The sequence below is a fragment of the Rhinatrema bivittatum genome, chromosome 2, assembly GCF_901001135.1.
Source record: "Rhinatrema bivittatum chromosome 2, aRhiBiv1.1, whole genome shotgun sequence".
Taxonomy (NCBI): domain Eukaryota; kingdom Metazoa; phylum Chordata; class Amphibia; order Gymnophiona; family Rhinatrematidae; genus Rhinatrema; species Rhinatrema bivittatum.
The window spans coordinates 122437730-122460823 of NC_042616.1; the positions used below are offsets into that span (position 1 = coordinate 122437730).

At 42.0% G+C, this 23094-nt stretch overlaps 1 long non-coding RNA gene across 4 annotated transcripts in view; it reads left to right on the forward strand.

Moving 5' to 3' along the window:
• Positions 1–23094, forward strand: part of LOC115084134 — a 311664-nt gene that overhangs the window by 18576 nt on the left and 269994 nt on the right. For 3 of the 4 annotated variants that reach the window (XR_003854477.1, XR_003854474.1, XR_003854476.1), the window contains exon 3: positions 18897–18951. This is a non-coding gene — a long non-coding RNA (uncharacterized LOC115084134). Of the gene's footprint in view, positions 1–6979; positions 7205–18896; positions 18952–23094 lie in introns of those variants that run through there. The other variant, XR_003854475.1, reaches the window with a different exon arrangement.

The following is a 23094-nucleotide window of genomic DNA, read 5'->3' on the forward strand; positions in this document are numbered from 1 at the left end:
TTGAATTCCTAATACAGATACTTATACTTTTTAGAAAAATGTGAGTCTGAACTTGGTTTCACTCTGTCTGTCCAAAGGTGGTCACATATCTTTGATAGACTCAGGCGAGGTAATTCTATCAAGTTCTTTCTCAGAAAGTGAACATAAAATAATATATAAATGGTACTACATACCAGCCTCCTTGATTAAGATGGGAATCAAATCATCAGGCCACTGTTGGCAGAATTTGGAAAAAAGGAAAGTTTTTCAATATGTGATAGCAGTATCATCCCATAATAAAATTATTTTGGTTAGAGATCCTTTTTTTGATTCACAAAGTAACTGAAATTACACTACCTTTTAGAGATGTGAATCGTGTGATCGATCGTCTTAACGATCGATTTTGGCTGGGGGGGGAGGGAATCGGATCGTCGCGGTTTTGTTTTTTTTAAAATCGTGTAAATCGTAAATCGGGGGAGGGCGGGAAAACCGGCACACTAAAACAACCCTAAAACCCACCCCGACCCTTTAAAATAAATCCTCCACCCTCCCGAACCCCCCCAAAATGTCTTAAATTACCTGGGGTCCAGTGGAGGGGTCCCGGTGTGATCTTCCACTCTCGGGCCACGGGTACGTTAATAGAAATGGCGCCGGCGCTACCTTTGCCCTGTCATATGACAGGGCAAAGGTAGTGCCGGCGCCATTTTGGTTCCTGTCCCCCGACGTCACGAGTGCAGGAGATCACTCCCGGACCCCCGCTGGACCCCCAGGGACTTTTGGCCAGCTTGGGGGGCCTCCTGACCCCCACAAGACTTGCCAAAAGTCCAGCGGGGGTCCGGAAGCGACCTCCTGCACTCGAATCATCGACAGGGCAAAGGTAGCGCCGGTGCCATTTCTATTAACGCAATACAAAATGGCGCCGGCCATATGGCCATATTGCAATACAAAATGGCGCCGGCCGTATGGCCGGTGCCATTTTGCAATACGGCAATACGATTCGAGTGCAGGAGGTCGCTTCCGGACCCCCGCTGGAATTTTGGCAAGTCTTGTGGGGGTCAGGAGGACCCCCCAAGCTGGCCAAAAGTCCTTGGGGTCCAGCGGGGGTCCGGGAGCGATCTCCTGCGCTCGTGACATCGGGGGACAGGAACCAAAATGGCGCCGGCGCTACCTTTGCCCTGTCATATGACAGGGCAAAGGTAGCGCCGGCGCCATTTCTATTAACGCACCTGTGGCCCAAGAGTGGAAGATCACACCGGGACCCCCCCACTGGACCCCAGGTAATTTAAGATAATTTGGGGGGGTTCGGGAGGGTGGGGGATTTATTTTAAAGGGTCGGGTGGGTTTTAGGGTTGTTTTAGTGTGCCGGTTTTCCCGCCCTCCCCCTTCCCCCGATTTACGATTTTTGACGATAAATCGGGGGAATTCCTATTGTATATCGCCTCTAACGATTTTTGACGATTTAAAATATATCGGACGATATTTTAAATCGTCAAAAAACGATTCACATCCCTACTACCTTTATTCCATTAATAATATTTCTTGGCTTCTTAGAAGGCCTAGCTCCTTTAAGAACTAAACAGGGATCCCCCTTAATCATTTCTTTCAGGCACACTATAGCTGGACATTGACTCCTTATTCTTCCTGTATATACTGCATTAGAAACAGAGGGGAAAGCAAATGTTGACTGAAGTTTTAACGTAGAGCTGTTATTTCTTCTTTATATATTTCAGAGTATTTTTATTCATTTATGTATTTATTTATATTTTTTCTAGGGATGTGAATCGTTTTTTGACGATTTAAAATATCGTCCGATATATTTTAAATCATCAAAAATCATTAGGGCCACGATATAATACCAATTCCCCCGATTTATCGTCAAAAAATCGTAAATCGGGGGAAGGGGGAGGGCAGGAAAACCGGCACACTAAAACCCCCTAAAACCCACCCCGACCCTTTAAATTAAATCCCCCACCCTCCCGAACCCCCCCCCCAAATGCCTTAAATTACCTGGGGGTCCAGCGGCGGTCCGGAACGGCCTCCTGCAATTGAATCGTGTTGTCTTCAGCCGGCGCCATTCTGCACCGCCATTTTGCAAAATGGTGGCGCGAAATGGCGGCGGCCATAGACCAACACGATTCGACTGCAGGAGGTTGTTCCGGACCCCGCTGGACTTTTGGCAAGTCTTGTGGGGGTCAGGAGGCCCCCCCAAGCTGGCCAAAAGTCCCTGGGGGTCCAGCGGGGGTCCGGGAGCGATCTCCTGCCGTGAATCGTTTTCCGTACGGAAAATGGTGCCGGCAGGAGATCGACTGCAGGAGGTCGTTCAGCCGGGGGACCCCGGCTGAACGACCTCCTGCAGTCGATTCGCAGCAGGAAATCGATCCCGGACCCCCGCTGAACCCCCAGGGACTTTTGGCCAGCTTGGGGGGGCCTCCTGACCCCCACAAGACTTGCCAAAAGTCCAGCGGGGGTCCGGAACGACCTCCTGCAGTCGAATCGTGTTGGTCTATGGCTGCCGCCATTTTGCGCCGCCATTTTGCAAAATGGCGGCGCCATAGACCATGGCCGCTGGACCCCCAGGTAATTTAAGGCATTTGGGGGGGTTCGGGAGGGTGGGGGATTTAATTTAAAGGGTCGGGGTGGGTTTTAGGGTGTTTTAGTGTGCCGGTTTTCCTGCCCTCTCCCTTCCCCCGATTTAGCTACGGACCGCCGCTGGACCCCCAGGTAATTTAAGGCATTTGGGGGGGGGGGGTTCGGGAGGGTGGGGGATTTAATTTAAAGGGTCGGGGGTGGGTTTTAGGATGTTTTAGTGTGCCGGTTCACGATTTTAACGATTTTCACGATACTCTAAACACCCAAACGGCGACGATACGATTCCCTCCCCCTCCCAGCCGAAATCGATTGTTAAGACGATCGAGGACACGATTCACATCTCTAATTTGTTCTAACCTTCCTATCTATTATCCTAAGCAGGTTATAGTACAAATGTACATAATCACATAGAAAATGAACCCATCAACTTCAACAATGAAATGGCAATTGTGAGTCAAGCAAAAATAGATCTAACATCACTGTGGGATGAACTACAGTGGGACAAACCATTAATTGTTCTAATCTACTGCAGAAAAGTTACCATTCCCTATATGCCTGTTCAAACAAGAAACCTTTTAGCTTTTTCTAAAAGTTTTTAAGCAAACCTCAGCCTTCAAGCCCTCAGGCAAGGATTTTCAAAGGGCCGTGCTAGGAATAGCGACAATTCCCTCCCTCAATTTGCACAATCTCAGGTGACAAAAAGAGAATTCCCAGAAAATGTGAGTGAAGCTGACAAGTGGGAACACATGCTTTCAAGGCTGAAATAATAAATGGTGGCATCATGCCATGCAGAGCCTTCAAAATCAGCAGGATGACCTTAAACCTGACACACCAAATAACTGGGAGCCAATGCAATGACTGTGATATTGGGGATATTGTGTTCTCGAAGTGCCTCACCTGCAATCACAGACAAGCAGCTGTCTTCTGAATTAGTTGTCGAAGTTTAAGGGTGGTTGCTGGAATACCTAGGTAAAGAGCATTAGTGTAATCTAGGCCATTGATCACGACATCTTGAATTAGCAGATGGAAATGGCCCAGCCGTAACAAAGGCAAATGATTACATAAAGCTCTCAGCATTTGGGTCTCCACATGCCTACTTTTTAGCCCACACATTTCTAGTCAGAATTCCACCACATGGTGCCTGTGTACTTTGTGTTTGAATATTGTCTTGTTATGTGGCTAAAAGTATGTGTCCACTCACATTTATTTAAAAAAGTTAAATATATATACGTGCTTAGTTCCCTACCTTCCCCTCCCCCCCTGACCACATTCTGCCATCAGGTACAATTTTATACTGTGGCTAAATTACACACATTATGAAAATATGCACCTACTTGTAGCCACTTGAAAATTCACTTAGAAAGATTCAACCATTCTATCCACATAAATCCTGTTTTTACCTGCCTAGTTCTCAACTAGATGTTAGAAACATTTACCCCATAGTATTCAATCTGGTGGTATTCAAACAAGCACTGAAGTTAGATTGTAGCCATGAAAATATCTGGAAACCATGTTCTGTCTTTGTCATGGATGAGGATTATTTTAAAGAATACAGGAAAATTGATACCTGTCAAAGCTTCTTTGCGAAGTGGTAAAAGATGAGCACCATTTGGCTACTTAAGGCAGTTACATGTACTTATGATGACCCCCCCCCCCCCATCCACTGTCTATTCTGAATGAATATTTAGCACATCAGCAATTTTGACTGTGACCTTTGCAGGTGTCTGTTACTCAAAGTAGAAAAGTTTTTGTTCATCTATCAACTCTGCTACCCTCACTGGATATTTATTTATTTATTTATTTATTTATTTATTTAAAAACTTTTCTATACCGTCATTAAGTTAGGTACCATCATAACAGTTTACAATAAGGCACAAATAATAATATTGGAAAATCTATCATTAAACAGGTGCCAAGAATTTACGGTAACATAGTTCGTTTATAATTACTCATAATTGGAAGTGTTGTATCATGTTATATCATGCCCATTCTTTACTTTAACAGATTTTAAAATTCAATAAAAGTAGAATATATACCCATGTAGATTGGGGTAGTGTGCTTGAGTGTTCTGCAGATCGATTTTCTTATTCCCTGTGTTTTACTCTCCTCTCTCTATGTTGTACGCCTGTTTAAATAACCATGTTTTTAAATGTTTTCTGAAGGTTTTGATGTCTGTTTGTAAGCGGATCTCGATAGGCATGGAGTTCCATAACATAGGACTAGCTAAGGAAAGTGCTCTTTCCCTTACTTGGGATAGTTTAGCTGTTTTAATTGAGGGGATGGTTAGTAATGTTTTATTTGCTGATCTCAGGTTTCTGTTAGGGACGTGTACGCGGAGGGCTGTATTCAGCCATTCAGCTTTTTCATTATGTATTAATTTACGTATGATACATAGTGTTTTATAATGTACTCTTTGCTCGATGGGTAGATCACACCGGGACCCCCCCCCACTGGACCCCAGGTAATTTAAGACATTTTGGGGGGTTCGGGAGGGTGGGGGATTTATTTTAAAGGGTCGGGGTGGGTTTTAGGGTTGTTTTAGTGTGCTGGTTTTCCCGCCCTCCCCCTTCCCCTGATTTACGATTTTTGACGATAAATCGGGGGAATTCCTATTGTATATCACCTCTAACGATTTTTGACGATTTAAAATATATCGGACGATATTTTAAATCGTCAAAAAACGATTCACATCCCTACTTTGTATCACCTCCTATTCAGAAAGGTCCAGCAGAGGAGTGTGGGTGCAAAAGATATGCTAATGCCATGACCTGTGTTTCATCTTTGCAGCTGTTAGTGAAGTTTTTATGGGGCCCACTGATGCTGCTGCTCCAACTCTGTCTCCAGTGCTTGTTCTTGGTTCTGTAGCTGCTGTTAGCAGAGCTGACAAGCAACTTGAAGCCTCCAGTAGGTCATGCAGTCATTGGCATATATTGTTTAGATGCTGTCTTAAAGGGTAGACCCTAGATAGGTGGGGAGAACGAGTGGGTTGTTGATAGTACAGAGAACAGTAAAAGGTATGGAACAGAATGCAGACTGACTATTACTCAGTGATGTAGAATTCTCGGGATATGTAACATAATTCATTTGCAATGGAAGTATTTGATTTTATTTGTTTTAAATTTATAAGCCACCATGATTGTGAATGGTAAATAAATAAATTGTAAAAAATTATTAAAATAAATAGTGCTTAACAGTGCATTCTAAAATTACTCATGGTATTTTGTGACTGTTAGCTAAGAGTCTTGTTCCACAATAACACATCAGTTCTGGAGGTGTTAATTAATCAGCATCAAAGTGTCCACATTAGCACTTATAGCCTTTAGTACGCCTATGCCCTAACACTTAACAAACTGCTTTACATTTGTTCCACCCATTAATATGTATGTATATGTATATGGCATTGTTATGTTTCTAGATATAAGATTGTAATCTGCATTGGATGCTCAATGCTAGAAAGTTGTGGAATATAAGATTTTATAAATACATAAAAAATAAAATATGTCTCTTACTGCAACATATGCCATGTTATTGCATGTTCTATGTCGTAGGTACTTACCATGACCATTTAGCACATGTTATTCCAGAAGAGGGAATCCCATTTTATATCTGTGAGAAAATGCTCAATACATTTGATTTAATTTGCTACATCTATGAACAATCAACAAAGAACCGAAAGTGACTGAGTGATTGATTGGAACTGTCCCACTACTTAAAGATTTTTAAGTCAGATTAATGTTTTACATTTGCAATTTTTGAGCACCTTTTCTTTCCTTATATTTTGTCTTTAATTGATATGAGTCATCCAGGCAGTCAGGGCCAGTGCATCCCATTAGGCAAACTAGGCGGTCACCTATGGCGCCAGTCATTGGGAGGTGGCGAAGAGCAGCCATGTGGGGCTGCAAGCAGAGCCTATCCCGCTCGCGGCTGAGAGAAGCACAGAGTCGGTTAGCTGTGAGTAGTACCCATTCTGCTCATGGCCGGAAAAAGCAAACACTCAGCAGGCCACAAGTGGCGTTTCAGTGAATGAATTTGGGACCAGGGGAAAGGATAGAGGGATGGGAGTGGGCACAAGGCAGAAAGTTCACCTAAAGCGCCTAAAAGCCTTGCACCAGCCCTGCAGGCAGTTCATACTTTGTAAAATCTAAACCTTTCTATAATGCAATAAAAGAAAAAATGCAAGAGGAAAGAACATAAGCCTCGTGTCTATTTATTTACCTTTTATAAATTGTGGAGTTAAATATTTATTGTATTTTGTAACTCATATGTTGAAAAGAAAAGAATCAGTCATGGTTCAGCCTTATGAAACAGAGCTGTGTAAACATTACTGATGAAATAGAGTCTGGCAGCATCCATTTTGTCTTCCTTAACTTAGGGAAGAAACTATACACTGTTGACTCTTTTAAAAAGCTGCAGGTTCCTCTTTGTAATCTTAACACTGAGTGCCCATAAACAACTGCTTTCTTTTTCGTGGAACTGCCCAGGGAGTGCACATGGATTTCTACATATATCTTCAGCTTTATTGCTGTCTGCATGCCAGATCACAATTAGAATTCTAATTTGAATTCTAAATGCATTTTGAGCCCTCAGACTTCTTGGTTTCACACCTTATGGAAAGAGACAAACTCTGCTTCTAAAGGTAGGAACTGATTCAGAACTGTTCACTGATACTGCCAGATTGATTAACTGAACATCATCATATTCAGCATGTATTGAATCATGGCATATTCTTTACTGATTTTCACTTATAACAAGTTATTTCTCACTCATTTATTTTTATGTCAGTGTAAAGGAGTGGTTCTATATCCCCTCTTTAACCTGTATGGGACCATGCATCTAGTCTGGTCCACCTTAATAACTATAGAGAGAGAGAGCTCTGTGGGCAGGGCCCTGCTGAGTAGGATAAGAGGGAGAACTCAGCTGGTAACAGGAAGCCTTGCATCTCCAGAAGAAGTCCGCACCTGATCCCTTTCTGTCAGAAGGTAAAAGCTGTAGGTACACTGCTGGAGATAAGCAGTCTACTTTGTTTGTTTGCTGATTATTGTAATAAAGCTGAAAGTTGTAAGAAGAAATTCTGCAGTCAGTGTGATTACTGCCTCCAGCCTATGAAGGTTATCTGGCTATCTCACATATGATTTCTGCACTGCACTCTGCACAGACAAAAATCCAAGTCTCCAAAGGAGGGAAAAGAAGAAAGAAGAAAAAGAAAAGTGTTGTTTATCATTCCTGCCAAAAAGCAGTTTGAGGCAGAAGCAGTGTTGCTGGCTGTGCATAGAGTACTGATAAGTTTAAAAGACTGTGATTCAGGAAGGAGTTCAGAAGTCAAATAGTTTTAAATGTTTTTCTTTAAAATAGAGAACTGTGCTTTAGGGTCTGAAGAAAAATAGCAGCTTTAAAGGTTTGATTGCACATCAGGAGAGAAGCTCTGTTTGCTTAGTCAAGGAAGACTGAGTGAGTTATTTGCTGGACAAACACGTTTTTTCCTTTTCCTCAGAGAAAAAAAGGAACAGTTTGTTGTAGTGTGTGGTTGAATAGGAAGTGGCCCTCCAGCAGCAAGCTATTTGCTCTGCACTAAGATCAAGGAAGTAAGCCTTGTCTGTGGTAAAGCATGACTAATGAAGAAACAGAAGAGTGGATTAAAAGCCTCCAAGAAGGACAGAAGCAAATGTGCCATAAAACACCAGACTCCTTGGGCATGTGTTTAGAATGAATGGGAAGCAAGAGGTATGATCCTAACTGCCAGTCTGCCAGAAGTAAGACCAGGGAAGGGTTCACTGCAGTTAGAATCTGGAAAAGCACAGTAGCCATTTGAATCACATGACTGGTGCTTTACCCTCCAGAGGTACAAAGGTGAAAAGGAAGATAAGAGCAGCGAATGTGCTTGAGCCAGAAAGGAATCTGTGGACAGTGTGACAGAAAATTTTAGCATGGGTGGAAGAAAAGCCTAAGTTTCAAGGAGAGGCACAGCATAGTACAAGAAAAGAGAATGGAAGTCAGGTGAATGAACCTGTAATGACTGTGACTGACATGCAAGAGAACACATGGTGGAGCTTTACAGCCTGGCCTGTAGGAAGCATCACAGGCTACACTGAAGAAAACAATACAGAGTGGCCTGATGGAAGCAAAACAGACTGGTCTGAGGCAGGCAACACAGAGAGGCCAGTCAGAGGCTCTACAGAGAGACCAAATGGAGGTGCTGTGGTGTGACCAGAGAGAGGCGCTGCAGAGAGGCCAGAGAGAGGTGATGTGGAGTGGCCAGAGAGAAGCGCGGCAGTTGGTGATGGTACAGAGGAGTCAGAAGACAGCAGGAGAAGAATTGAGAAAGAGGTGAAGCCGGGTATAGATTGAGCGGAAGAAGAATCAAAATGATAGCACCCAAAGGAAGTAAAGAGAGTCCTGCAAGAGAAGGAGTGGAACCCAGAGCAGCAAAGGGACTCAATTTAAGAACTGTAGGTGGACATTGGGCGGTTCTGCTAATGGTGGAATTTGGGGCAATCCTAATGAAAGAGAGAGAGAGAGTATGATCCTACAGTTCCTACCCAGAGTCTAGCTGGCGGGAAGCCATGAGAAGTATATTGGGGAGTGAGTGGAGATGCTTGTCCCAACAAGTTTGAGCTGAGGGGGAAGGTATGTAAAGAAGTGACCCTACAACCCTGCTTTAACCTGATTGGGACCAGGCATTTAGCTTCGTCTACCTTAAAACCTACATAGAGAAAGAGATCTTTGTGGATGGGACCCTGCTGAGCAGGATAAGAGGAAAAACTCAGCTGGGAACAGGAGGTCCCATATCTGCAGGAGAAGACAGCTTCTGATCCTTCTCTGTCAGAAGGTAAGACCTGTAGATACACTGCTGGAGGTAAGAATTCTACATTGTTTGTATGCTGATTATTGTAATAAAGCTGAAATTTGAAAGAAGAAAGTCTGGAGTCAGTGTGATTCCTGCCTCCAGCCTATGAAAGTTACTCGGCTATCCCACAGTTAGGAGCAACAAAGAACAGATATTGCTCTTGAAGGGACCATTTTAGTGGCCTAAAGTTTAATATTTATTTGAGAATTTCCAGGTAGAGAAAAACATGTGTAATCTCTTTTCATATCAAGAAGGTTGACTAAGGAAGTATAACTGATGAAAAAGGCATAGGATAGACATTGAATAAATTAAACTGAAAATTATGCAATGGAACAATCTCTTCTATTCTGTAGATAATGAATATAGTGAGATAAAGGAATACATTAACCTCCCCCCCCCACCCCAACCCCATCTCTCCAAAACTAGAATAGTTTCACATTGTTCTATAAAATAGCTGGAGTCTGATTTATAAAGGGTTCTCTCCTGTTTTGTACTTATGGGTAAATTATTGTATACATTTTGAATTTCTTTGCATAAGAAGGTAGAACCATCAGAATATTTTAAAGAAAAATTCACATCTCACACTTTCCTTTGCCATCTTGAACATTTTATAGAGAAGGGAACACTTGAGATAAATCTTTTGAAAATCTATCTGGCTAATTTCAAACGTTTTTAGCCAGATAAATCTAACAAGGTAAAAATTCCCACCATCACCTTCTGCTGACCAGCAAAACTGATGCATCTTAAATCACAACTGTCTCAGGTGCGGGCAACTACCAACTCTCACCTACCCATGACTGATCACTCACACCCCTATTCTTCCCACCCCATCCCAAGTACTCCTATTATATTTATAAGAGACAACTCTGTCACACCAATATTCTCAAAGAAGATCTTTAATGGATGGATATGGCAGGAACATAGGCCAATTGCTTGCAACTCAGTTGCATACAATTCAGTTTACTAACCATCAATTACTATTTACTAACATATTCTCAATCACCTGCTAAATTTCAATTTGACAAATGCTCCATAGGATCATGCTACAGCAATGTAGCACCATAGGGAGCATAGGGCATTCAAAGCCACGCCTCAATTTTACAAACTGCTCATAGCATTATGCTACAGCAATGTAGAGCTGTTAGGTGACGCAGGCCGTCAAAGACTCACCCCTCAGGTAATCCTACATTTCTATCCTTGTTCACTGACAAATGTTCTCTGCAGTGCATTGAGGCTCTGGTTCCTAAAAAAGCAGAGGTTATTCATTAAGCATACCAACACAATTTAGGGTAGTGCACAGGCCAATCCCGGCTGTCAAAGCCGAAGACTTGACAGGAAACTCGTTTTGCTCCCACTTACCGATGCCACATAGAAACAGAATACCACATTGCTTAGTATTCTGTGCTTGGCCAGGGTTCAAACACCGCACATGCTGAGTGCCTTAGGATGTAGTCAACCTCATCCCCTGTGCCGCGACTGTTCAGCAGTCCTTCACACCTACCTCTCCACATTGAAACCTTGGAAGCTGTCCCCAAATGGGCAGACTGGGTGGGGAAACCCACCAAAAGAAGTGGCTGGTAGGTAGGATAGCCCCCCTTTAACTTGTGGTCTCCAGCCCATCCCCCAGCCTCTGCCCCCTTCTTTGCTTCGGAAACAGAGCACCTCCAAGGTTCAGGCACTGCACCCTTTAGCCAAGGTGGCTCGGGTCTTCAGATTTAGCCAGTCATAAAAGGGAATGAGTAATATGCATTTTCATTTGGATTTAGTCAATCGGATAGATTTTCAGTGCTACCAATCTAAATTTCACTACACAACTCCAGTTGGATAAATGGCTGCCCTAAATTTAGTCAGTTGAATTTTGTCCAGTTAGATTTAGATGGATTTTTAGCTGCATATCTAGCCAGTTAGATATGGCAGAAAATCTGGCTATATCTAATATGCTGAGGTGGTTTTTGAAAATTGACCCATTTCCATATAATCTGTGCAATTACGGAAAAGAATGTCCACCTGCTGTTTGGGCTTTTAGCAGCATTAGTCAGTTGGGTGTTGCCATATAGCGATAGGGATGTGCTTTTGTTTGGAACAAAATATAGAATGTCAATGAAATTTCCCATTTCATTTTATTTTAAAAATAAAATCTAAGCAATTTGATTCATTTTTTGTTTTGTTTTCAAATAGCAGGCTACAAGTCCTGACCACCTCCCCCACCCCTAAAAAACCCAGACCTTCAAAATTAAAAAAAAAAAAATCTTTCCAGGGCTTGTCATATTCCCTCCAACCTCCCCAGGCTCTCGACTCCTTCTCTGCCCCCTGTATCTTACCGACCATTGGTCACTCCTAGCCTGCCAGTGTCGAACTTCAATGTGGCACTGGTCAGCTCGATGAGGGAAGATACAGCTTTTTAAAAAAAATGTTGGCGGGGGTGGGTTTGCTTTAGTGTGTGCTGTCAATAGCATGCAAGTAAAACAAAAATAAAAAAATAAACCAGAAAACAAAACACCCCCCACCAAACTAAACACAATGAAACTAAATTTTCCAGTGTGCACATCCCTATATAAATCCCTTCAACACTAGTTAGTACAGGAAACAAATTCAGTGGATTTCACTTGCCTGCATTTCAAATATAGACACGTAAACGGTGACTTTCAAAGTGGCACATGGCCGCACATGTACGTGCGTTTGTTGGCCTGTGGCCATTTTATAACTTAAGTGCATAGATATGCGCGCATGTTATAAAATAGCCTGAACGCTTGCACATTTACATGCAATTTTATGTGGATGAGTGCCCATGCGCACAAATGCCGCTTCCGCCATGTAAATGGGGGGATGTTAAAAGATGCGCGGTAACACCATTACCAGTCTTACCAGTTCATTCCCAGTTCACTCGGTTAAGGAATAGGACTTCCAACCCCCACACCCACACACACACACACACACACACACACTCACACAGTTTAATAGCCTCCCTTCTTCCTCATTAGCCCTGACCCTTAAAACCCCACTGATGTGTTCAGTTTTTTTTTTTGTTTTACGACTTACACGCCATCCATAGCAGAAGTAAAGTTATGCGGCAGGGGACTCTGGTGCACGCCTGTGTGTGTGTAGATTACTGTGGAGTAAGTAGACTTTTGAAAATGTGAAATCCAGGAATGCCCATGCCCTGCTCAAACCACACCCATATCCCACTCCTTTTTCGGAACTTTTCATTTGTGTGTGAAGTGGCAAGCATGCACGTACGTGGGCGGATTTTAAAATCCGCTCGGCACACGCTGGCCCGACTTTTGCACGGATCTCCCGGATTTGGCGCACACTGGACTTTTAAAATTCACCTTATAAAGGGTAACTTTCAAAGCCATTTCTGTGGTTAAAGAGTACTTCACCCACGTAAATGGCTTGCCTGCTATACATGTGGGTATAAATGTTCACATGCACCCTGATTTTACAAAGCATTTACACACGTGAAATTGGTTTTACTCCAGTAAATGCATTTTACTGGAGTAGGTAGGCTTTTGATAATTGGTTCAATATATGCCATTGAATTGTTCATAGGATTTACCCGTGTAAGTGCACTTTACTTGCATAAATGGCTTTTGAAAATTGCTACAATAGTATTTTACATTTCCACGCTTAACTCCATTTCAAATGACCTCTTCTTTGCCCGTACTTTTACTCGCAGTGATAAGAGGAGTTCTCAGGCTTGAGGTTGTTGGAGGGTTTGCACTTGCTCATGCACTTTTCAATTTTCAAAAGTATATGCATATTTTTTTTCTTAGAAAAGATTAGCAGGGGTAAATGTGCACAGGGATGGATGGGACATAGGTAAATGTGCACAGGTGGATGGGACATAGGCAGCTTGCTGGGAGCCAAAGAGGAGGGGATGGCTTGCAAGCCACCTCCTCTCTCTATGGTGGCCAGCCAATCACCTGCTGAGGCCAGCTGCTTCCCTCTGCCTGGATGCTGTTACTGCAGCCCCTTGGCATGCTGGGATACACTTAGCAGTGTGGTCATACAGGCATGAACTTGCCACACTGCCATGGAGGGAGAGGTATCTGCCACTATTACAACCATGTAGCCAATTCCAGGATCCAGGGCCTTTCTGCAGTTTCTCCTTTGCAGCCCTTATCCATTCCCAATCAATATTGGCTTCATCCCCCTCCCCCCTCGCATGAATCAATAGCTGGAGAAAATGGAGGGAGAGGAAGGAGGCATACCCATCCTTCAAGAGGATATAAATCAGTTAGAGTCGGGCCAGAGGGAGGCTACTAAAATGATCAGCAGTCTTCATTCTAAAGAATATGGGGATAGACTTAAAAAGCCAAGGCAGATGTGGAGATATGATAGAGATCTAAATATCTCAAAGGTTTCCATGTACTGGAGACAAGCCTCATCCCATGACAAGCCTCATCCCATGAGGTTGAAAGGGGGGTTAGATTCAGGAGTAATCTTAAGAAATATTTCTTTGTAGAGATGGTGGTGGATGCTTGGAACGGCCTCCCAGTGGAGGTGGTAGAGACAAATATCGTATCTGAATTCAAGAAAGCATGGAATATATATATAGGGGATCTCTGAGGGCACGATGGGACTTGTAAGGGCTAGATAAATTAATTGGATGGGCATGTTTCTATGGATTTTATACATATTTTCATGATCTCAGGGCTTGTTCCTTTTTCTACCCACTTCTGAATGTTGATGTTTGGATAATCATGGCTCAGTCATGGTATATGTTACCTTTTCTTGACAGAAAATATCAGTGATACCCCCATTGTCTTCTGCAACTCACAGCAGCTGATCATCCCTACTCGTTCCTAGCCAAGTACTAGTCTATCCAAACCCTGCTTAGCTTTTGAGATCTAAAGAGCTTAGCATCTCCCATGTTGCTGTGGTCTCATAGTCATGCCTATCTATAAAGGTTAATAAAGAAAGACTATCCTGAAATATATGGCATGACATAGTGAAGGACGGGATAAGTAATGAACTAGAGGTTAAGCATTTTTATATTCAGAAACTTGCACAGACATTTTACCAAATTCACCTCTTGTTTTTACATTTTTTTTGTTAAGGTGTAGACTAGGCACTTATGGGTAATAAGTAGCACTTTGCATAAGATTTAGCCTTTGACATATTCAGAGGCTGTAAGCAGGAAATGTTGCATTTCAAGCATTCTAGCATATCATCTCCTCTTGTAGCCTAGTGGATAGCGTAGTGGGAGATAAGCCAGGTTTCAAATCCTGCTACCCACACCTTGTGACTTTTGGCATGTCACTTCACCCTCCATTGCCCTTAGGTACAAAGTTTGATTGTGAGCCCTCTGTGGACAGAGAAATATCTACAGAGCCTTAATGCAATCTGCTCTAAAGTGCCTGAAACAGTGGAACATAAATAAGAAACCTGCACACACATTCAATGGGGGAACACCTTTTATTACCTTCTTATTTTGTCTACTTATGACATTGTCTTGGGTAATGACAGGACACTCACTATCTATCACAAATTGCTCTAAAAATGGTATTGATTTTTGAGACAATAATCCACTGCTACAGAGTCATAAAATTTCACATTGCTGCTTCAGAAAATGTTATCATGTAATGTCAGTAGCTTTGGTTTTTATTTAATTTTGTGATTTAAGTTTTCATTGATTTCCCTGGAGACTAGAATATATCAATATCTTTACATTTAGAGAACATTCAGCTACAAGAAAACATTACAACCACTCCACCCCTCAAATGCAGGAGTAGCTGCTTTATTTTGAATTTATGAAATGTCTTTGGTGAGCCCCATGGGCATGTCTCTAGTAACATTTTTCAACTGTTCAATTCAGTATTCACAATCACTCAAGAAATAGATCCCTTAAGTAAAGAGGGGTTTAAAAGCATGCATTTTAATTATAAAGGGCTCTTTGAGAACTATTTATGAACAGACAGACCAATGCACAGATATACTGGACATATACTGTGTATATATATATATATATATATATATATATATATATCATATATTCCTGTAAGGCCTTTGAACTCAGAAGGCACATGATTGCTGCAGATTCTTCCTGTTAGCACATTTTAGCATGTACTTAGACATAATAAAACAATTACTAAACCAAATGGAACTTGTGATTAACATGAAAAAAACAGAATTTCTACACTTAGAACGAAAAAATATCGAAATCATTCAAACCCTAATAATACTCAAAAACAACCAGAAAATTGACCTAGCTGAAAAAGTACGGAACCTTGGAATAATAATGGACCCAGAAATCAATCTAAAACAACACATATCGCTAAAAGTAAAAGAAGGCTATGCAAAACTCATGATCCTCAGAAAACTAAAACCACTACTAACACCAACTGATTTCAGAACAGTACTTCAGGCGCTGGTTTTCTCTAGTACTGACTACTGTAATGCACTTATACTAGGACTCCCGAATACAACATTAAGGCCACTTCAAATATTTCAAAACACAGCAGCTAGATTACGAACCGAAAAAAGAAGGTGGGACCATATAACTGAAACTCTAGCGGAATTACATTGGTTACCTATTGAGCACAGAATAAAATACAAAGCCTTATGTAACATACATAAACTAATACATGATGAAAAAACGGACTGGCTAAACGTGGCACTACAAGTACACGTCCCACACAGAAACCTTCGATCAGCAAACAAAGCACTCTTAACCATTCCTTCAGTAAAGACTGCGAGACTAACTCAAGTGAGAGAAAGGTCCTTATCTTTAGCAGGCCCCACACTTTGGAACACTATGCCTCTAGAGATCAGATTGGAAAGAGATCTCAAAACCTTTAAGAAAAGTTTAAAAACATGGCTTTTTAAACAAGCATTTTTAAAAGAGACCGGAGAATAGAACATTTACAGGAGGAGGCAAAAGAGCACCAGCACACAGCACTATTCTCAGAAATGTGCATTATAATAGCCCAACAATTCTATTTCCTGACAAACGTAAATGTAAAACACATAGAATATGATTTTTACCTGGGAATAGTATCTTACTGATACAACTGGTCATGACCTTTGTCACGAAACAATTGACTGTCTTATAATGATATATTGTAACCGAACCTTTTGTGGCACCTGTTAGAATGTACTATAGTACACACTCACCTACCTTAATTTATGTGCCTACATGTAAACCGTTGTGATGGTATATAACTTAGCAACGGTATAGACAAGATTTTAAATAAATAAAATAAATAAATAAATACAATTTTAAGTATGAGCGAACTAAGTCCAGAGCTTTTTTATTTGTAGCAGTTTTAGCATGAAATACATTGCCAGTACAGGTGAGGGAGATACAGGAGTTAAAGAATTTTAGGAAGCAGGTGAAAGCAATAGGAAGGGATTTTGGTCAGTTATTATTACTGTCAAGTTTTAACTTTGTATGATATATTTTAAGTTATGTTATGCTTTATTGTATGTGATTTTTATGACTGTGATTCGTGTCATCTGCTTTAGACAAGGTTTTAGGAAATTGCAGACTACAAGAAATTGCAAATAAATAAACATATATTACATTAATTTCACTTCAAAACTCATGTAATCATCTATGTATTCATTCTTCTCTAACTGTTGTAAGGATCTTTTTAATAGATCTTCCGATACATTATGGAGTAGATTTTAAAAAGGAGCGTGCGGGTATACATGTGCGTGCTCTCTCCGGCGTGCACACATGTATTCTCGATGTTATAACATGCGTGTACAGTTGTGCGCATGTTATAAAATCCGGGGTCCGCGCACGCAAGGGGGTGCACAGTTGTGCACCTTGCGAGCAAGAGCCCACTCCGAGCCGCGTTGCCTTCCCCCATTCCCTCGCAGGCCGCTCCAAAATCAGAACGGCCTCGGAGGGAACTTCCCTGCCCCCACACCCCACCTTCCTTTCCCTTCCCCTACTTACCCCGCCCTTTCTCCCTTACCTTTTTTCTCTTCTTTTTTTTGTTTCTAAACTTACTGCGGCCCTGGGGCTGAAGTAAGTTGCGCGCACCGGCCAACTGCCGGCGCCATCCCAAGTACAGCGGCAAATGGCCACTGTGCCTGGAGCCTCTGTCCCCACCCCCGCCCCACCCCTGGACCACCCCGTCCACGTCCCGTCCACACCCCACCCCTTTAGTAAAGCCCCGGGACTCATGTGCGTCGCTGGTCCTTTTGAAAATAGGCCCAGCGCACGTAACCTTTTTAAAATCCGGCCCTATACTTTTCAGTTAACGCTGATACTGGAAAGTTCTAAATGCAAAAGTGCATGCATTTTTTTCTTTACAGCACTAAGTACAATATCCAAATGCAAGTTTATTTTCAAATCACCCACAAATAATGATGCATTGGAATTGGAGAGCCATATGTATCTGTTGTCTCATTTCCTGGAACAAATATCTTTTATTTAGATAGTTTACTTGCAGTTCCCAAGCTGTTAGCAATGGGCCGGATTTTATAAAGTTGCACGAATGTGTACTTTTGTTCGCGCACCAGGCGCAAACAAAAGTACGCGGGATTTTAATAGATACGCGCGTAGCCGCGCGTATCCATTAAAATCCGGGGTCGGCGCGTGCAAGGCTGCCCAAAATCGGCAGCCTGTGTGCGCCGAGCCGCGCAGCCTGCCTCCGTTCCCTTCGAGGCCGCTCCGAAATTGGACAGGGCAAAGGTAGCGCTGGCACCATTTTGGTTCCTGTCCCCCGACGTCACGAGCGTAGGAGATCGCTCCCGGACCCCCGCTGGACCCCCAGGGACTTTTGGCCAGCTTGGGGGAGCCTCCTGACCCCCACAAGACTTGCCAAAAGTCCAGCGGGGGTCCGGGAACGACCTCCTGCACTCGAATCGTGTTGCCGTAATGAAAAATGGCGCCGGCCATATGGCTGGCGCCATTTTGCAGTACGGCAATATGGCCATATGGCCGACGCCATTTTGCAAAAAGTCCCTGGGGGTCCAGCAGGGGTCCGGGAGCGATCTCCTACGCTCGTGACGTCGGGGGACAGGAACCAAAATGGCGCCGGCGCTACCTTTGCCCTGTCATATGATTCTTAGAAATGTTTCAGTAATATCTGTTTTATGGAAGATAGTGGAAGGTAATATTAAGGGTGGCAGGATGGAGTGAGAATGAGAGCAGGGCCGGCAGAAGCATTAGGCGAACTAGGTCTAGGCCTAGAGCACCGGCCATTGGGGACATGAGCCATGTGGGGCCGCAAACGGTGGCGGCAAAGAAGAGTGGAGATTTGGCGGGCCGCGAGTAGTGCCCAACCTGCTCGCAGCCCAGAAAACCAAGAACGAGGTAGGAGTCTGAGTCAGGGCCGAGACTGGGGAGTGGCGGTGCGATCGGAGGGAGGGGATGGTGGATGCAAGGCAGAAGGTGCCTAAGGCACCTATTCCTCATGCACTGGCCCTGATTGAGAGGATTGAGGAGGTTACAGAGAGAAAGGGAATGACAGCTAGAGAGAGGTGAATGGGAAACTGGAGTTTCAACCAGCTTTATTTCTAATTTCAGTTTCTACAGCTTAGGAAGTGTCCTTATTTATCATCTACACTAAGTTTTACTAAAGGTAAGTCTTATTTACTGTGGCATTACAATATTTCAAGGTTTACAATGCATATGTGAAAATGCATGATCACTGGCTATTACAAATAATAGTGTGCAGTATCCCTCTTGATTTAACTTGCATTACCAGTATCATCTTTCTCCTATGCTAATTCTGACAATTGTTTTAAATCATGCATTATTCAAGGAAGACTATGAAATTACATTTTTAGAAGGAAAAGAAGTTCAGTGAATTGTTCCTAGTCAATTTCTCATGTAACCCACTTGCCCAAAAACATGTCTCTTCTTGTGAATTATTCCTTAAGGAAATTCATTCACACATGCCACTGTGAAAACAATAGGAAATTTCTCAAGTATGTAGACATTCTGAAAGAATGCTTGAGGTTTTTCTTTGTCCTTCTGAATATAGTCCAATAATGTGAGTGTAATAAAATAACCTTGTTCCAGAAAGCCCTTTATTTTCCGAAGATCCTCCTGCAGTCCTAAACTAAATCCATCTCCTCTGGATTAAAACTGCATTTGGCATATCAAGATCCAGATTGTGCCCTTTGAGCTTTGTCCAAGAATATGCAGGGGCGCTAGCAGCTGCGAATAAAGAGGCAGCAGAAGTGGTGGGCATCGGGACCACCAACATGAGCAGATTGTGCGAAGGAAACTCTTCTGCAGTTTGCCATGCAGCCAACCTGCCTTTGGCTCGTTGGCAATGATGAGAGCTGTTTCAGCTCTGGTGCACAAGGCCACCAAATAATGCCAGTTGTTTTATGACAGGAGCATCTCTAAGCCGATTAAAAAAACCCCAAAAACAAACAAACAAAAAAACCTCCCAAGATATGGATGCACGGAAAGGCAATGACTTGTCTCTAATGTCCTGGTTTATGGCACAAGAGGAGCGCCAACCTAAGCAGAGAATGAAGTTTCTGTTACATTGTCCACAATGAACAAATGCATTTAGGAAGAAAATAAAAGAATAAATAAGCCAGGTGATGAAAATAAACTAGCTTTTCTTCTAATACATGGCAGAACTGGCTGAAGGACAGTAGATCCTTATGTAAAAATTACCCTTGTAATGCTGCCAAGGTCAGTATCTGTATGGATTTCTACAGCTTTGCTGGTTGCCTAGGAACGGCTTTAACTTGAGTACCCTACTTTGTGAACATTTTAACTTTTATTCACATAAATCAATATAACTTGTTCTTTCATGCTGAATCGTACAACTTGTTTTCATTCTTTTTAGATTTATGCAGGCCCTACCTTGCCTGTATTGTGCATATTTGACTTCTTGCTGCATGCAACAGAGCCAGACTTTTTGTACAATTGTATTTATCTACAGTGTTCTACATGAACTTTGACCTTACATTGGACTTAGGACCTAATGTATTAAAGATTTTTTGTTTTTCCATTTGGGGTTAATTTTCAAATAAATTTATGCACATAAAACATAAGATTATGCACATAAATGGCTTGTTATAAAATTTCCTCTGTCTTTGGGAAAAATGCTTGGTATATAGGCCCCAATTTGTTCAATAGCTGGGCTTCCCAAGTCTGTCCTGGTGACCCCACAGACAGTCAGGTTTTCAAGACAGCCATAATGACGATGTATGAGATAAACTTGCCTACACAGTGGCGAGCCAATACATGCAAATATACTGTTTTCCCCCAAGACTGATGTGGGAAGCCCTTTCTTATGAAATGGAATAAATATAACAAAGGATGACAGCCTGGATTATTACCAAGCTGGATTCCATGCCAGGCATAGTACCTGTGAGGACACTGCCTGCTGTATTGTCCTCCTGCCAGAAGGGGCCCTCAGTGGACAATGTTCTATGCTGCCTCAGTTCCCCCAAGCTCATATGGCTTGGAGATCCTGCTGGTACCCATGTTGGCAATGACTCAGAACTGCCACATCCATTTAAGCCTGCTTTGTCCTCAGCACTCTGCCTCAGCTTGGAGTCCTTTTTCTCCTTGTAGTCATCATGGTCCTGTCCCCTGCCTTGTTCTGTGTCCTGCTTAGACTACAGGGTGGTGGCCTTTCATGTCACTGTTTGTATTCTTGTCTTGTCTGTTTGCTTATTCCTGTTTTAGATTTAGTCTTATGTTTGTTCTTTAAACTAGCCCTCCTATAGAGGCATTTTGTTTGTCCTTGTTTGTTCTAGGATTTTGTCTGTTCCTGCTCTGTTGGTGCACTCTCTTGTCTTGTGTTTTCATGAGGGCACCTTTCTGTTCTTGTCTGTTTTATTTGCAGCCTTGCTCTGCCTTTGTGGGTGCCTTGGCCCTATTTCTGTGCACCACCAGTTAAGTCCTGCTGGCCACCAGAACCCAAACGTTCAATCTGATAGGGAGATAGATTGTGTAGGTGAAGATTCTATTCCTAGCCAGTTCTGTTCCTGAATCCTGCACTGCTCCTGCCCTGGGAGTCAACATTTACCTGTCCGAAAGGGTTCATCACTGTCCCCATTGCTGTTTAATATTTTTATATAGTTCCTGGGGTGACTGCTGTGTTCTGTGTACTTAAATGTTTTTATATACGTGGAGGATATAGTAATCATTTTCCCAGAGAGCAGAGATAGTCAATAATCACTTTCTTATTTTATTCAGGTTCTATTGCTGGTTTCCAATTGATGGAGTTTCAATAACAAATTATTCCTGAATGCTAAGAAAATGGAAATTTTTAACATTGGGAATAATGATTCTGCTATCAGGCCATATTAAGGTTGATTATGGTAATGTTATTTTGATTAAGTCAGTGAAAAATGTGGGGGTTACTTTAGATCCTTTTGCTGAACTTAGAGGCACATGTGACCTGGGTTGTCCGTAGTGCCTTTTCTAAGCTATGCATGGTGCAGAAACTTCACCCATTATTAGATTTTAAATCTTTCAGAATGGTGGCCCTTGCCATGGCTGTGTTCTGTCTGGACTATTGTAATTGTCTGTGCATTGGTCTCCTGGAGAGATTAATGCACAGGTTTCAAGTCATTCAGAAGTTGGCAGCACAGACTATTCTGGGTTGCCAAAATGTACTCTTTCTGGATCCTTATTACATTCTTTGCTTTGGCTTCCAATAGGTCAGTAGGTACAATTTAAGATGTTGTTGTTCATTTTTAGTTTTATGAGGAAATGGTCCATTCTACTTGAAAAAACAAATTGCAATGGCACATGCCTCTGCTAGCACTGTGCTCTAGCCAGGGAGGATTATTAATGTAAGTAAAGTAGTAAGGAAAGTGTAGCCCCCATATGGTGGAATAAACTTCCCATCAATGTTAGGGAAGAGTTAAATTATCTTTGTTTTCCAGCAAGAGTGAAAGCTTTGCTTTGACCCTGAAGTGAGTCTTTATTAATATCTAAGGTTCCTTGGGTACTCCTGATAACAGTTCCCATGCAATTTGGTGTAAAGATTTTAAAAGTCTCTTATGTAGGACTTGGATTTTATGATTGTCTATGAAGTATGATTTTTTTTTTAATGTGTATTTTTATTTTACATATGATTTTTATTTTTTCAGATATGATTTTCTTATTTTAATTTTCAATTGTTTTATGGTAATTTTGCCTTGTATTTTTATGTTTTCACTATGTAGTCATATTAGCTTTGAACACCACCTTGGAGAAACTAATCAAGGTCAAGAAGGTGGTTTAAAAATCTTTTCCATAAATAAAATCTTTCTGTTTAGATGTCAATTTGGATTTCCTTTCTTTCCACATTTGCAACACCTTTGGGGAAAAAAAAGCCTATTATTCAGTATCACTGTCTAAATGATCTGTGTCCATTCTACTTATATACAGGACATAGCATTGCATTGTTTATATCAAATTATGGGCACAAATGGGCAGATTTTGTCAACCAAGTGGTCCTTATCTTTTTTGTCATCTTTTTTTCTCAGTTTATATTATTTCAGAAAACAAGCCTATCTGAAAGTCTGTAAGATTTCTTTTACTATATAGATAGAAAAGCAAATACCTGATACTTCCGAAAGCTGTATAATATCAAATGCTTGAATGTTTATACTAATCTTGAGATATGTACTGTACCTGATAAATGAGTTTCACTTGGTTTCATCTATTTTTTATTGTTCACCATCATTTGCGCTGCAGAAAATAAATCCCTGCTGTAGCTCAGCAAAACTGTCATGAGAAATGCATTGTGTTGAGCATT